Genomic DNA, 13,466 nt, shown 5'->3' on the forward strand with positions numbered 1-13,466 from the left:
CTCTCTGTGTCTCTGACTCTTCTCTGTCTGTCTCTGTGTCCAAATTTCCCCTTTTTAAAAGGACACCAGTCATACTGAATTAAGGTCCACCCCAATGACTTCATTTTAACTTGATTACCTCTGTAAGGACTCTGTTTCCAAATATAGTCAAATTCTGAGACATTGGGGTTAGGATTTCAACATTTCTTTTTCAGAGGATACAGTCCAACCCATGAAACTCTCCAAATACTGAAAAGGGAAAAAGGAAAAGAAAAAGTGAAACTTCAGAAAATCAAAGCGCAAGATAACCAGAAAGGCAAATTGACAATAGAATTCTCAGCAGCAGCAGCTGTCAGAAGACAAAGGAAGAACGCCTTCAAAGTGCTGAGCCAGAATTCCATATCCAATTAAAAATAGTCATTCTAGAGTTAGGGCTAAATAAATCATTGTTTTCAAACACAGGAGGTTCTAGAAAGTTTACCACTCATAGATTCTTGCACAAAAACCTACTAAAATTGAACTTAAAGAAAAGGAGTAGGATGCAAGGACCTACAGTAAGTTCAGAAACTGACAACACATATTAGAATAGCAATTAAATGTGAAAAACATGTTTTTATGTGGGCTCTACTTAACAAAATCAAGAAACATTGAAAGAATGAGGCTGAAAATGTACAAAGGACTTATCTGAGAGGATAGAAAAATTGAGTAACTTTAGACTTTGCTAGAGAAATTTATAGATATACATGGCAAATGTGTATCACATAAACAGGCAAAAAGAAAATAGGAAGCAATGATATTAATATCAAAGGAAGCTGATTTCTAGGTGGTAAAATTGAAAAAAATATTAATGTTATAAACATTACAAATTTAAAAATCAGGAGTAAAAAATGAGACCCACAATGAGAAAAACAAATCAATAGCCCAGTTGAAAAAAGGGCAATGGTCATACAAAGGTGACTGATGGAAGAAATACAAATGGCCAAGAAACATGAAAATATATCTAACTGCGTTAATAATCATATAATTGAAAATAGTAAATGATGAAATACATTTTGGCTTTTGGATTAGTACAGATTAAATATATAGATAAAATCCATTATTAATGAAGATGTAAGGAAATAATCACTCTCATGTTTTATTGATGGGAGTTAAATGGGTAGTTCTTTTTGTAAGTAATTTATTGTATATATCAAATTATAAATTGAGCAAATCATTTGATCTAGGGTATAATCCTACTTTTAGACATTTAACCTAAAGAGATAATTACAAAGATGTTCTTCACATTGTTTATAATAACCCTGAGAATCCCATGGGATAAAATAATCATTTTGAAGATGACAAGGCAGAACAGCATAAAACAGGGATGCTCTTTGGCATCCTTCACTGTTCTCTTTAACTTTTATCTGAGAGACTTTAAACCACTTTTGTCACTGCACTATAGAATACAGAAACAGAAACTTTTCCTTTTAAATTGAGAACATGAATTTATTGTCATAAATAAGGAGTGGCCTCAATAAACAATAAGCAACCAGACATACTACCTAATTATCATCAGAAGGATGGACCTAAGATCAGTTGCTCCAAGCCAAAGCCTTCTTTCTTGGCAGACATTCTCCATTACATCAACTTATTAAGATATCTGCAGTTAATTCATTTTGGAGGACTTATTATATAGTTCAATTTTATGGCTATGGTTTTAACACCTTCCCTGAAAAATGCCTAGGCTACAGTCATTGAGCCCGGTTCTGCAGTGGAGTCACAAATGCAGATCTCTGCAGGTGCTGGAGAGTAAAGTAATTGAGTAGAATAGTCTGGGTGAGAAATGTATTTAGCTGGGGAACAAGGCTTCTTTGAGGACAGTCTCAGTTTTTAGCAGTTAGGCAATTTGGTGGACATTGCCAATGGTTTCCCTCAATGAATAGTTCCAGTCTTTGAGGGGAATCCTATGGCAGTGGACAGTGAAAGCTACTGGATTGGGACATTCAATTTAATTTTCCTGTATCACCAGGTCTCTTGTCCATTTCAATGAAAGCAGCTACCTTTTTCAGAAGTGCTGTATCACCTTTTCAGAAATGCTGTGTCAGCTGAGATTGACCTGCAGTCCTCTGAGACCTCTCTCTCAGTTATTTTCCATAGAACTAGTATGGCAGTGCATGTGCCTGGGCCACAATATAAGATTGTATAAATTTTACTGACTAGCCCAGAATAGTACTTTTCCCTACAGGATCTGGTTCAGCCTATGAGGTATGTTTCACTATCACCTTCTTCAATAATCAATATTATTCAGGATGAGTAATTTCCATTTCCTGTCATCACCTTTCCAGTAATTGAAGGGCATTTTTAACTAAATTGATGGAGAAAGATAAAACTGAACATACAGTTCACAGGTGTTAATTTGTGGTACAGATTAGGACTACCTGAGAATTGAAATAGTACCAGAAGATATTCCAAACAACAGCAACAACAACAATAAAACTACCTATTTGAACTCGACAAAAACTAAATTAATCAGTTTTTCTCACATTAAAGCTGATTCTCCCTCCATGTTTCCTATCCCAATGAGTAGAACTAACATCCCGTTTTCAATTAACATCCCGTTTTCCTGTTCCTTCCCAACTACCTTACTTTTAACAATTCCCACCTTGTCCTGTCAATTTTATCTCAGTTGACTGTAATTCATCTACTGCCTTTCCTATATTAATGATATCACCATTTAAAAAGGTCCCCGATTGTTCTCCTTTGGTCCATCCTTGTCCCCTGTAATTTGCTTCCTACATTTGCAGCCAAAGTGACCTTTCCAAGATGCAAATCTGATTATTTCACTTAACCACTTAAATCTTTTCAGTTGTCATCAGGTAAAGGTTCCATGGCTTAACATGGAGCTTGTAAGTTCTGTTAGGATGATGCTGCCAACCTTTCAGTTTCATTTCTTACCACTCCCTTTGGACCATAATGAACTATATTCAGCTTTTCCAGTAATGCCTTTCTCTTTCCCTAATGTTTGGTTCTTTGAACAAATTCAAAGAACTTGAATTTGGACTTGTCTTCCACCTGCTCTTAACCTGGCTAATTTATGAAAATATTTCAAGTCTTATTGGTATATCACTGTGCTGGATGACTTCTCTAATTCCTAATTATGGTTCAGATGCCCCTTCTGTTGTACTAACTCCATTGTAGGTATTATACCAAATTGTAATTGTCTGTTTACTTACCTATGTGCAAAACCCCAGTGTGTTAGACAATAAATTCCTGGAGGCTAAAATCGTATTTGTTTTATTTGTCTAGCACTTAGTAGAATGGTAGGTGAACAATATGCCTAAATATTTGCTAAATGCTAAGCATTCACTGATAAATGAATAAATGAATGAATGAACTGGAATAAACCTCGGCTAGGGATATTTATTGGAAGTACAGTCTATCTAGTACCAGACTACGCCAAACCCAGGCAACTGTGGGCTAAAACTAATATAAATAACCTTTTACATATATTAAGAAGATTAGAATGTTTTTAACATTTAGCATTGCTAAATAAATATTTGAACTAATATCAAATAAGCATTAATGGCAAAATTCTTTCTATTAAACAGATGCCATTCATATTGTTATGAACACTTAAACCAAGTGCCAGCAATGTGTGAACCTCCAGGCAGAATGTTGTTGTTAGATGAAGTTTCTGCTTGGGAACTAAATTTGACAGGCAGACAACGTGCAAACATGTATAAGCCTGGGTTATGTTCAACAGAAGGAGAAGTGATAAGACTCTTTAGTTTGTGTGTAAGCTTTTTTCCTAATAGGATATGAAATTCACTATTTTAGAGAAATATGTTTAGAAATCTGTTTCACTTGGAATTATGAGGGTTAGCAGCCTGGGCCCAGGAGTCAGACAGGCTTAAGTCCAATATTAGCTTTTCCACCAACCACTTAGAAGAGATGTTGAACCCCAGTTTTAAGTATTCATAAGATAACAATAATAATAACATCTGTCTCTGTGATGGTTAATTTTATGTGTCAACTTTATGGCTATGGGATACTCAGATAGTTGGTCATTATTTCTGGATATGTCTGTGAGGGTGTCTCTGGATGAGATTAGCATTTCTCAGTAGACTGAATAAAGCAGATTGCTTTCTTCAATGCAGGTGAGCATCACCAAAACTATTGAGGGACTGAATAGAACAAGCAAGGAGGAAGGGCTAATTTGTTCTCTCTCTTCTTGATTTGGGATGTCCATATTCTCCTTTCTTTGGACATTAAAGCTCCTGGTTCTCAGGCCTTTGAACCCAGGACTTAAATCAGCAGACCTCCCTGGTTCTCAGGCCTCTGGCCTCAGACTGAATCATACCACTAGCTTCCCTGGCTCTCCAGCTTGAAAATGGCTTATTGTAAGTCTTCTTGGTCTCCATAACCATATAAGCAAATTCTCATGATAAATCTCCTCTTATGTATCTATACATCTCCTATTGGTTCTGTTTCTCTGGAGAACCCTGACAAATGGTCTAGATTACTGTGAAGATTAAACAAAACTGAATATTTAAAATTCCTGGCATAGTACCTGGTACACAGAAAGTACTCTCAGTAAGTGTTAGATACTATAATTCTTTAGTCCAATCCTTCCATTTTATTGATGATGAAATCAAGGTATCAAAGATGTTAAGTGAAATCACCTATGGGCTCATAATAAAAGGGAGAAGACTCATTCTTTCCCCTATCCCTGGTGCCTTTTACATGATTGTTTGAATATAGTACCTGAATACAAATTAAAGAGGCATCATAACCCATGGTGTTCCAACATCAATGCTGACACGAAATATAAATATTATTTAATTTCTGATCTATCTGCCCACCTTCTCTGTTAATTATGAGCAGTAATAAGGGAAAAAAACATGGAGAATTACATACAAAAATGCCACAATCTGAGGAAAAAAGTGATGAGGTGAGAAAGAATGTTAGTTCACAGCTAACTTGTTCTTTTATGCTATAAGTGTAGTACCAAGGTGGCAAGTATATATTTGATTAAATGTACTGCCAAGATGGTAAGTATATATTTGATATCAGGAATGACCTTCCTGTAGGCAAAGTGTGTGGCAAAATGGAAAAGGGACAATTTAAGAATCAAAAGGAACATTTCTTGTCCATTAATTTTATCAGCTAGTAGAGATGCATGAAAGTTTAAATATTTATTCTTCTGATTTTCTAAAGATTTTCTACTTAAAAGCATGTTTTGAAAATGCAAATATCCTAATATTAACAAGGATTTGGATCTAAAACCGTTTTTCTTTTTTTCTGATTGAAGTATAGTTGATGTACAATTAAAAATATTTTTTTCTCATGAATGGACACATTAGGTGGGTGAGTTTGTATAAGTGTTGCCAGGAAGATAGAGATGATTAGCAAAGCATATTTTTAAAATAATATTTCCTGACTCTGCCAATATTCATTCATTTATTCATTTTTTTTCAAAATTTATAGGACTGATAAGAACAGATACTACATCTGATCTTAGCCATAAGCCCAAGAGGTGATACACTTTCATATTCAGCCAGGACTAAATTATTTGTTTTGGACTTACTCTTCTGACATAAACAACTATAAAACTGGAAAAAATGAGGTAACTGTTTTGAGGAACTGGTAAACAGGCAGTGCAGAACTGGGATCCTTGAGAGGAGGGAAACACATGTAATGAGCTCCATGTTAACCCCAGATTTCTGCCCTGAGGCATTTTCCTGACTGTGGTGCAGGTAGGTTGACCCAAGCAGAAACCAGAAGTCTGCCTCTGACGAGGCAGGGATCAGTTTAGGGCTGAAGAAATGGCTGGAATTTGTGTAGCAGAGATTGTAAAAAAAGAGACCTGGGTGTATGAGAGGTACCCAGATGTCTGTAGGGTTTTGCTCATGTCTTTAAATAAGGGCTGGTCTTGTATAGGGTTAAATCCCTCAAGGGCCAGCGCACAGCAACTTGTGCAAAGGGTTAAGAAATAAATTGATGTAAAAGAGGTCACAGAGTACTGGGAGATGGAGGCCACCCCATCCAGAGTGGAGTGCACTTACTGTCTACCTCAAAAATCCAGTAGCAATCCATTAGGGTACGTTTTAATAGAAACAAAAATCCACATCTTAGAGTAAGTAAGTACCATGCACTACAACTAAGGATAAAACTCAAATAGACTCATACTAACAAAGCGTAAATCAACATAAATTATGTAACTAAGGGAAAGGAAAAGATTTTTAAAAATGTACAGACTCCTTAACTTGTGAAACAATATCAAGTAACATATCAAGTTACATATAATATATATGTATTGAAGCTTAAGTGGGAGAGGAGATGGAGAACTGAGCAAAAATATATTTTAAGAAGTGACAACCAATTTCCTAAATTTGTTAAAAATATCAGTCTAGGGATTCAGGAAGTTCACTGGATCCCAAGTAGGGTAAATACAAAGAAAGCTACACTAGGCACATAATTGTCAAACTGCTGAAAATCAAAGATAAAGAGAAAAAATCCTGTTGTCAGAAGTAAAAAGATAAGCTTGGAAACAATGATAAGAATGACAGCTTAATTCTTACCAGAAAAAAGAGAGGCCAAAAACAAGGGCAGGATATCTTCAAAGTAATCAATCAATAACAAAAACTAAATGTAAACCAGAAATCTATATATAGTAAAAAAAAAACAAATAATTTTTTAATGCAGAAATGCATGTGCATACTTATGGTCAATTAATCTATGACAAAGGAGGCAAAAATATACAGTGGAGAAAAGACAGTTTCTTCAGTAAGTGGTACTGGGAAAACTGGACAGCTACATGTAAAAGGATGAAATTAAAGCATTCTCTAACACCATATACAAAAATAAACTCAAAATGGACTAAAGACCTAGATGTAAGACTGGATACTATAAAACTCTTAGAGGAAAACATAGGCAGAATACTCTTTGACATAAATTGCAGCAATATTGTTTTCAAACCAGCTTCTAGAGTAATGGAAATAAAAGGAAAGATAAACAAATGGAACCTAATTAAATCTAAAAGCTTTTGCACTGGAAAAGAAACCATCAACAAAACGAAGAGACAACATATTAAATGGGAGAAAATATTTGCAAATGATGTCATTGATAGGGGATTAACATCCAACACAGACAAACGGTTCATAAAACTGAACATGAACTGAATAGACATTTTTCCAAAGAGGATATTTAGATAGCCAACAGGCACATGAAAAATGCTCAACATTGCTACTCATCAGGGAAATGCAAATCAAAAGCACAATGAGATATCACCTAACACCTATTAGAATAGCTATCTTTAAAAAGAATACAAATAAATATTGCCAAGAATGTGGAGAAAAGGAACCCCCCTACATTGTTGGTGGGAATGTAAATTGGTGCAGCCACTGTGGAAAACAGTATGGAGGTTTCTCAAAAAATTAAAAACAGAAGTACCATATGACCCAGAAATTCCACTTCTTGATATATATCCAAAAAAAACCCCCCACTAATTTGGAAAGATACATGCACCTCAATGTACATAGAAGCATTATTTACAATTGCCAAGATATGGCAGCAGCCTAAGGGTCTATCAGCAGATGAATGGGTAAAGAAGATGTGGTATATAAATATACAATGGAATACTAATCAGCCATAAAAAAGAATGAAATTTTGCCATGTGCACAAACACAGATGGACTTGGAGGGCATTTTGCTAAGTGAAATAAGTCAGAGAAAGACAACTACTGTATATATTCTACCCATATGTAGAATCTAAAAGATATAACAAACTAGTGAATATAACAAAAAAGAAGCAGACTCACAGATATAGAGAACAAGCTAGTGGTTACCATTGGGGGTGGGGCTGTGATATAGGGATCGGGGAGTGAGAGACACAAACTATTGAGTGTAAGATAGGCACAAAAGTGTATTGTACAACATAGGGAATATAGCCAATATTTTAAAATAACTAAATGGGAAATAACCTTTCAAAATTGTATAACATTTTTTTTTAAATTAAAAAAAAAGTTTTGTGCTACTTAACATGCTGAGAGTTTTTTTCAGGTTAAAGAAATAGAAAAGAACATAATATGAGAACTGAAATCTGCAGAAAGGAATGAACATTGGAAATGATAACAATTTAGGTAAATGTGAAAAAACTACCTTTTCTGTTTCTTGATTTTTCTAAAACACAACTGAGAGTTTAAGACAAATATACTACATTTCCTATGTGGCTTATAATACATGTAGAAGGAAAGTATATGACAACAATAGCACAAAGGATGGGACAAAGGTAAATGAAACTACACAACATGTTGTTTCCAGATTCTAATATTTCATCTGAAGTGCTACAATATTATTTTAAAGAGGCAACAATAAGTAAAGGATAAATATTATAATTACTTGGACAACTATCAAAATATTAATGAGATATACAACTAAAAAGTCAATAGGCAAAATAATATAGAATACTAAAATATTCAGTTAATCCAAAAGAAGGGAAACAAGAAGAAGCAAGGGACAAAAATCAGAGTGGACAATTAGAAACCAACCATATCAGTAATTACACTAAATGAAAATGGACTGACCACCTTATCTTAAAGGCAGGGATTGTCAGATTGCATATAAAAACACAAGACTCAAGTATGTGCTATCTTAAAATATGTGCTCCGAATTTAAAGACTTGGATAGAACTAAAAGGTAAAATAAATATGCCATACAAACACTAACTTATTCATAATTAAAAACTCTCAGAAAACTAGGAATAGAAGAAAATTTCCTTAATATCATAAATAGAATTTACTAAAAACCTATAACAAACATTATACCTAATGATAATATATTGAGTGCTTTCCCTATAAAACTGAGAACAAATAGGCAAGGGTATCAGTTCTCAGTTATTTTGAACATTGTACCAGATGTCCTACTCAGTGCAACAAGGCAAGAAAAAAAGGCATGTAAGTAGAAAAGAGGAAGTAAATTTATCTTTAGCTGCAAATGACATGACTGGATTTGTAGAAATCCTAAGAAATCTGAAAAAAATTATTTGAACTAATTAATATTTTAGGGAAAGATTTCAGTTCAATCTTGTTCAATATAAAGAAATCTTGAAAAAGAAAAAACAGGGTTGAAGCACTTTCTACTACCTGATTTTAAAATAACAAAAACTATGGTATTGGTGTATTGTAATATTGGTGTAATAAGACAAGTAGATCATGTGAACAGCACAGATAGTCCAGGAAAAAATTCACATGTATATAATACAATAATTAATTTTTGAAAAAAGGTGCTAAAATAATTCAATGGTGAAAGGATGATGCTAGGACAATTGTATAAAGCAGTGGTTCTCAACCACAGGCAATTTTGCTTCCCAACCCTGACCTTCAGCAATGTCTGGGCACATTTTTGATTACCACAACTGAGTAGGGGCACTGCTGGCATCTAGTGGGTAGAGGCCAGGAATGCTGCTAAACATCCTATGATGAATAGGACATCCTCCCACACAAAGTATTTTCTGACCCAAAGTCTCAGAGAAATCCTGGAATAAAGGTATGAAAAGAAAAAGAAACCTTCATTTCTACCCCAAACTATGTACAAAAATAATCTGAAAAGACTCCAAGACCTAAATTTAATAGTTGAACTGTAAAGTATATGGAATAAAACATAGGAGACTACCCTCATGACATTAGGACAGGCAGATTTCTAATCAGAAAGAAAAAAGAAGCACTAATCATAAAAAGAATGATGAATTAGTTCTCATCAAAACAAAAAGTTCTTCCCATCCAAAGTTAGTAATAAGATGGAGCAAGGTAGATATACAGATTGTGAGAAAACACTTGTAATATATAAGTACAACAAAGGATAGGTGTCCATAATATAAAAATCAATAATGATGACAACTCAATAAAAATGTCCAAGAACTTAAAAAGACATTTGACAAAAGAGCATACTGAATGGACAATAAGCAACATAACTCTCATCAGGGAAATGCAAATTAAAACCATGAGCTATCACTATACAATCACCAAAATGGCTAAAATTAAAATAAGACTAATAGTATCATGACAAAGATGCTTATTTCATGACAAATGGAATACCTGGCATAATAGGTAGGAGTATAAAATGGTACAACCACTTTGGAAGATGGTTGGTAGTTTTTTAAATAAACACCTACCTAGCAATTTCACTCCTAGGTATTTACTCAAGAGACATGAAAACATTTGGCCAAAAAAAAAAAAAAAGAAAAAAAGAAAAAAGAAAAATCATGTACAAGTATGTTTATAGACACTTTATTCATAATTGCTGATAACTGAAGATCACCCAAATGTCCATCAACAGAAAGTTGTAGGTATTGATACAATGGAATAGTACTTACCAATAAATAAAGAATGAACTTCTGATGCACACAAAAATATGAATACATCTCATATTAAGTGAAAGAACATAGAAAAGTACATACTGAGTAATTCCAATTATATAAAGTTTAAGAAAGTTAAAACTAATCTATGGGGATAGAAAAAAGAACAGTGTTTGCCAACATGGGAGTGCACAGTGACTAGAATTGGGCACAAGGAACTTTCTAGGGTCATGCAAATGCTCTGTATCTCAGTTTTTGCTGTCTTTTACATTTCTCTTTGATTCTTTGTCAGTACTGTATTACCTCTACCTTTCAGTGAAAGATATTAAAATTATATTTTTCAACTAAAATTCTCTCTCCCTTTCCTTTGCTTTTGATAAGTTTAAATGGATAACTTTTTTTGTATGTACATTATGTTGGAGATACAGTGTTCCTTCCTCCTGATCCTGATTCCTGTTAAGATGCTTCTAATCTAGGTTGCCCAATTATTAGAGTATCTTTTAAGCCTGTAACACACACAGTCTGTGTGTGTTTTAAGCAGGGCTAATGTTTTTGCAGAGTTTGCTACAGATGCTGGGAGGGAGAGGACCTCATTCCTTCTGAGATCACACACAAAGATGACATGAGGCTAGAGCTGGGTAGGGGCAACAATTTTTGCCTCCACTTAGAAGGGACCTGTGGTGAATAAAGTTACCAAAGAGGAAAGCAGGGCTGAGAGAATGAGATGTTGGATGACATCTTGCATCCAGTCTGCTCCTAGATTTTTTTGTTATGTGAGCTATTAAACAGTCCCTACTCTCATTGTAAAATTTTTACATAAGCTAGTATGAGGAGCTTGTGCCTTTGGCAACCAAAGGAGACCTGACTAATACAACAGGACTGCTGTTTTAAGAAGCTTCCCAACTAGAATTCTCAAAGGAGCCTGCAGGAGGTATTCCCTGACCTTACAAAGCAGTAGGAGTTTGATATCTTGGAAGAATGAAAAACTGAACACACTCATTCTCATCTTCAAATCTATCGGGGAAAAGCAGGTGGATCCAGCAATCTCCTATAATTGCTTACTTGGCTAAATCACTCAGGACTATAGAGATTTGCTGTTTTATGAAATTAAAAGAAGAAACAACAGGAGCTATTATCTAACTTCTGAAAAAGAATAATATCGTCTGGTTCTTAAGGCTCAGCAGTCAAGAGGTCATAATCAGTCTATTAGTCTTGCAGTAGTTAAACGCTTCATGCTTTGCGTCTTGTTATGGTTGGCATCAGCTGTTTTCTAGCTTCCACACAGGGAGATTTCCTACATTCTCTGGAAAAAGAGTTGAGGATACCAAACACCCATCTCTTAATTTAGGTCTCTTCATGAGGGAAAAGAAAGCTATTTGTGATTCCAAAGAAATGTTGGATCTAAAACCTCTGATTTAGGAGATCTGAAAGACTGTAAGGTATGCCAAAGTGCAGAGGTTAGAGGCAGATATCCTGCAGGAAACCCTGAAGTTAGATCATCGTATTCTTTAGTTATACTAGATACCAGTCTGGCTGATGAAGGCTGAACAATGGCTCAGTGGCACACTCAGTCTGAAAGGGAGATGTCAGGAGGCCAACGATCCCCAAGGGCTCCACAGCAGGGCAGTCCACTAGGGGCTCCCACACCACCACTTGCTGTGTGTCCTTCAGCGACACTTCCCTGCCCCCAGATGTGAATCAGAAAACTTGGAAAATAAAGGAAAAAAAGACAGCTATGAGTTACTAAAACCATTCTTTGCAACATTTTGTCATATTTCCTTCTGGTATTTCACCTTAGTATACGCTCTTCATGTGACTGTAATTGCAGTATACATACAGTTTAGCACTGTACTTTTTCCAACATGACAAGTATTTTCCCATGTTTTAAAAATAATACTTGTAATAAGCAGCTTTAATGACTGCATTACTATTTTATCTATAAAACTAGTTCTTGTATTTTAGATGAAAATCCCTTTGAAAATTGGATGAAAGTTTCTACTCCAAGTGATTCTCATCCCTCAGTGTGCTCCAGGGTAACATGGGGACTATTGAAAGTCTGCTGTCTGAGTCTCAGTCTCAGAAATTCAGAAGTGAGCCCAGGCAACAACATTGAAAAACAAACAAACAAACAACAGATTCCACTGGAATGCACCCCTCAGCCCCATATAGATCCTCAAAATTCATTGTACAGCAGTAAGATTCATGGGTTCTTTGGGTTCAAGAGCCCCAGGTTACCATATAGTTTATATAACACAGTTTACATGACTATTACCTAATTTTTGGACAGATTTCTTTTCAGTGTTTCTCCATTATAAATAATGCAGCTGTAGACATGTAGATGTATATGACATTTGTCAGAAGTAGGATTCCTGGGTCAAAGTACATGATAATTTCATGGCTCTTTTTACATATTGCCAAGTGGCCTCAACTTGTGGGTCCTCTTACCACACTCTCTTTCCCTCTCATGTGTGCACAGCACTACTCAGCCAGACTCAAGGGGCCCCCTCTGCAGGTCTCGCTTTCCTGTCCTGCCCTCTCTTCTAAGATGCTCTTTCCATCAAATTCTAGCCACTGAGTTCTCTTCAAACTTCAAACTCTGCCTCCCTAACTCAGCAGAATCAGAGGACTCTGTCTGGGTTCCCTCTCTTTGTGCAACAGGCAGCATGGAGACCACCTAGGCAGGGATCTGGTACAAGAGTGCTTGCTTTCCTCCTCATAGGATCACAGTCCTATGCTGCTTTGTTCAAAGTCTGAAAACCATGGTTTCATGCATTTTTTTTCTGGTTCCCTAAATATGCAAGGTAGATAAAATAAACCTGGTCCTCCTCTTACATTTTGGCTGGAAGCAGAGGGGAGTCTATTTTTATTAAATGCAATTACTAACATGTTTGGATATATTTCTACCAACTTTCCCCATGCGTTCTATTCTCTCTCCCCACTTCTTTTTCTGTTCTTTTGCTCTCCTTTCTTGATAGTGGTTTTCACAGTGTTCTCCAGAAGCCCTCAGAGACCACTTCTGGCAAGTGTGTGCAGGGGTTGTGTATATATGGAGGTAAGTGGTCCCATAATATATATGGCTTGTACAAGGGCTGCCCTGCAAGTAAAGAATTGAAAACCAGTTTACCAAGATAATTTGTGATGAGTTATCCAGTTAA

General features: G+C 35.5%; 1 protein-coding gene and 1 pseudogene across 17 annotated transcripts in view; both read right to left on the reverse strand.

Moving 5' to 3' along the window:
* Positions 1-13,466, reverse strand: part of PEX5L (peroxisomal biogenesis factor 5 like) — a 622,944-nt gene that overhangs the window by 238,671 nt on the left and 370,807 nt on the right. The window lies entirely within an intron of this gene.
* Positions 5,387-5,499, reverse strand: LOC116282906 (U2 spliceosomal RNA; annotated as a pseudogene).

This window comes from Vicugna pacos, chromosome 1, assembly GCF_048564905.1.
Source record: "Vicugna pacos chromosome 1, VicPac4, whole genome shotgun sequence".
In the NCBI taxonomy this organism is placed as follows: Eukaryota; Metazoa; Chordata; class Mammalia; order Artiodactyla; family Camelidae; genus Vicugna; species Vicugna pacos.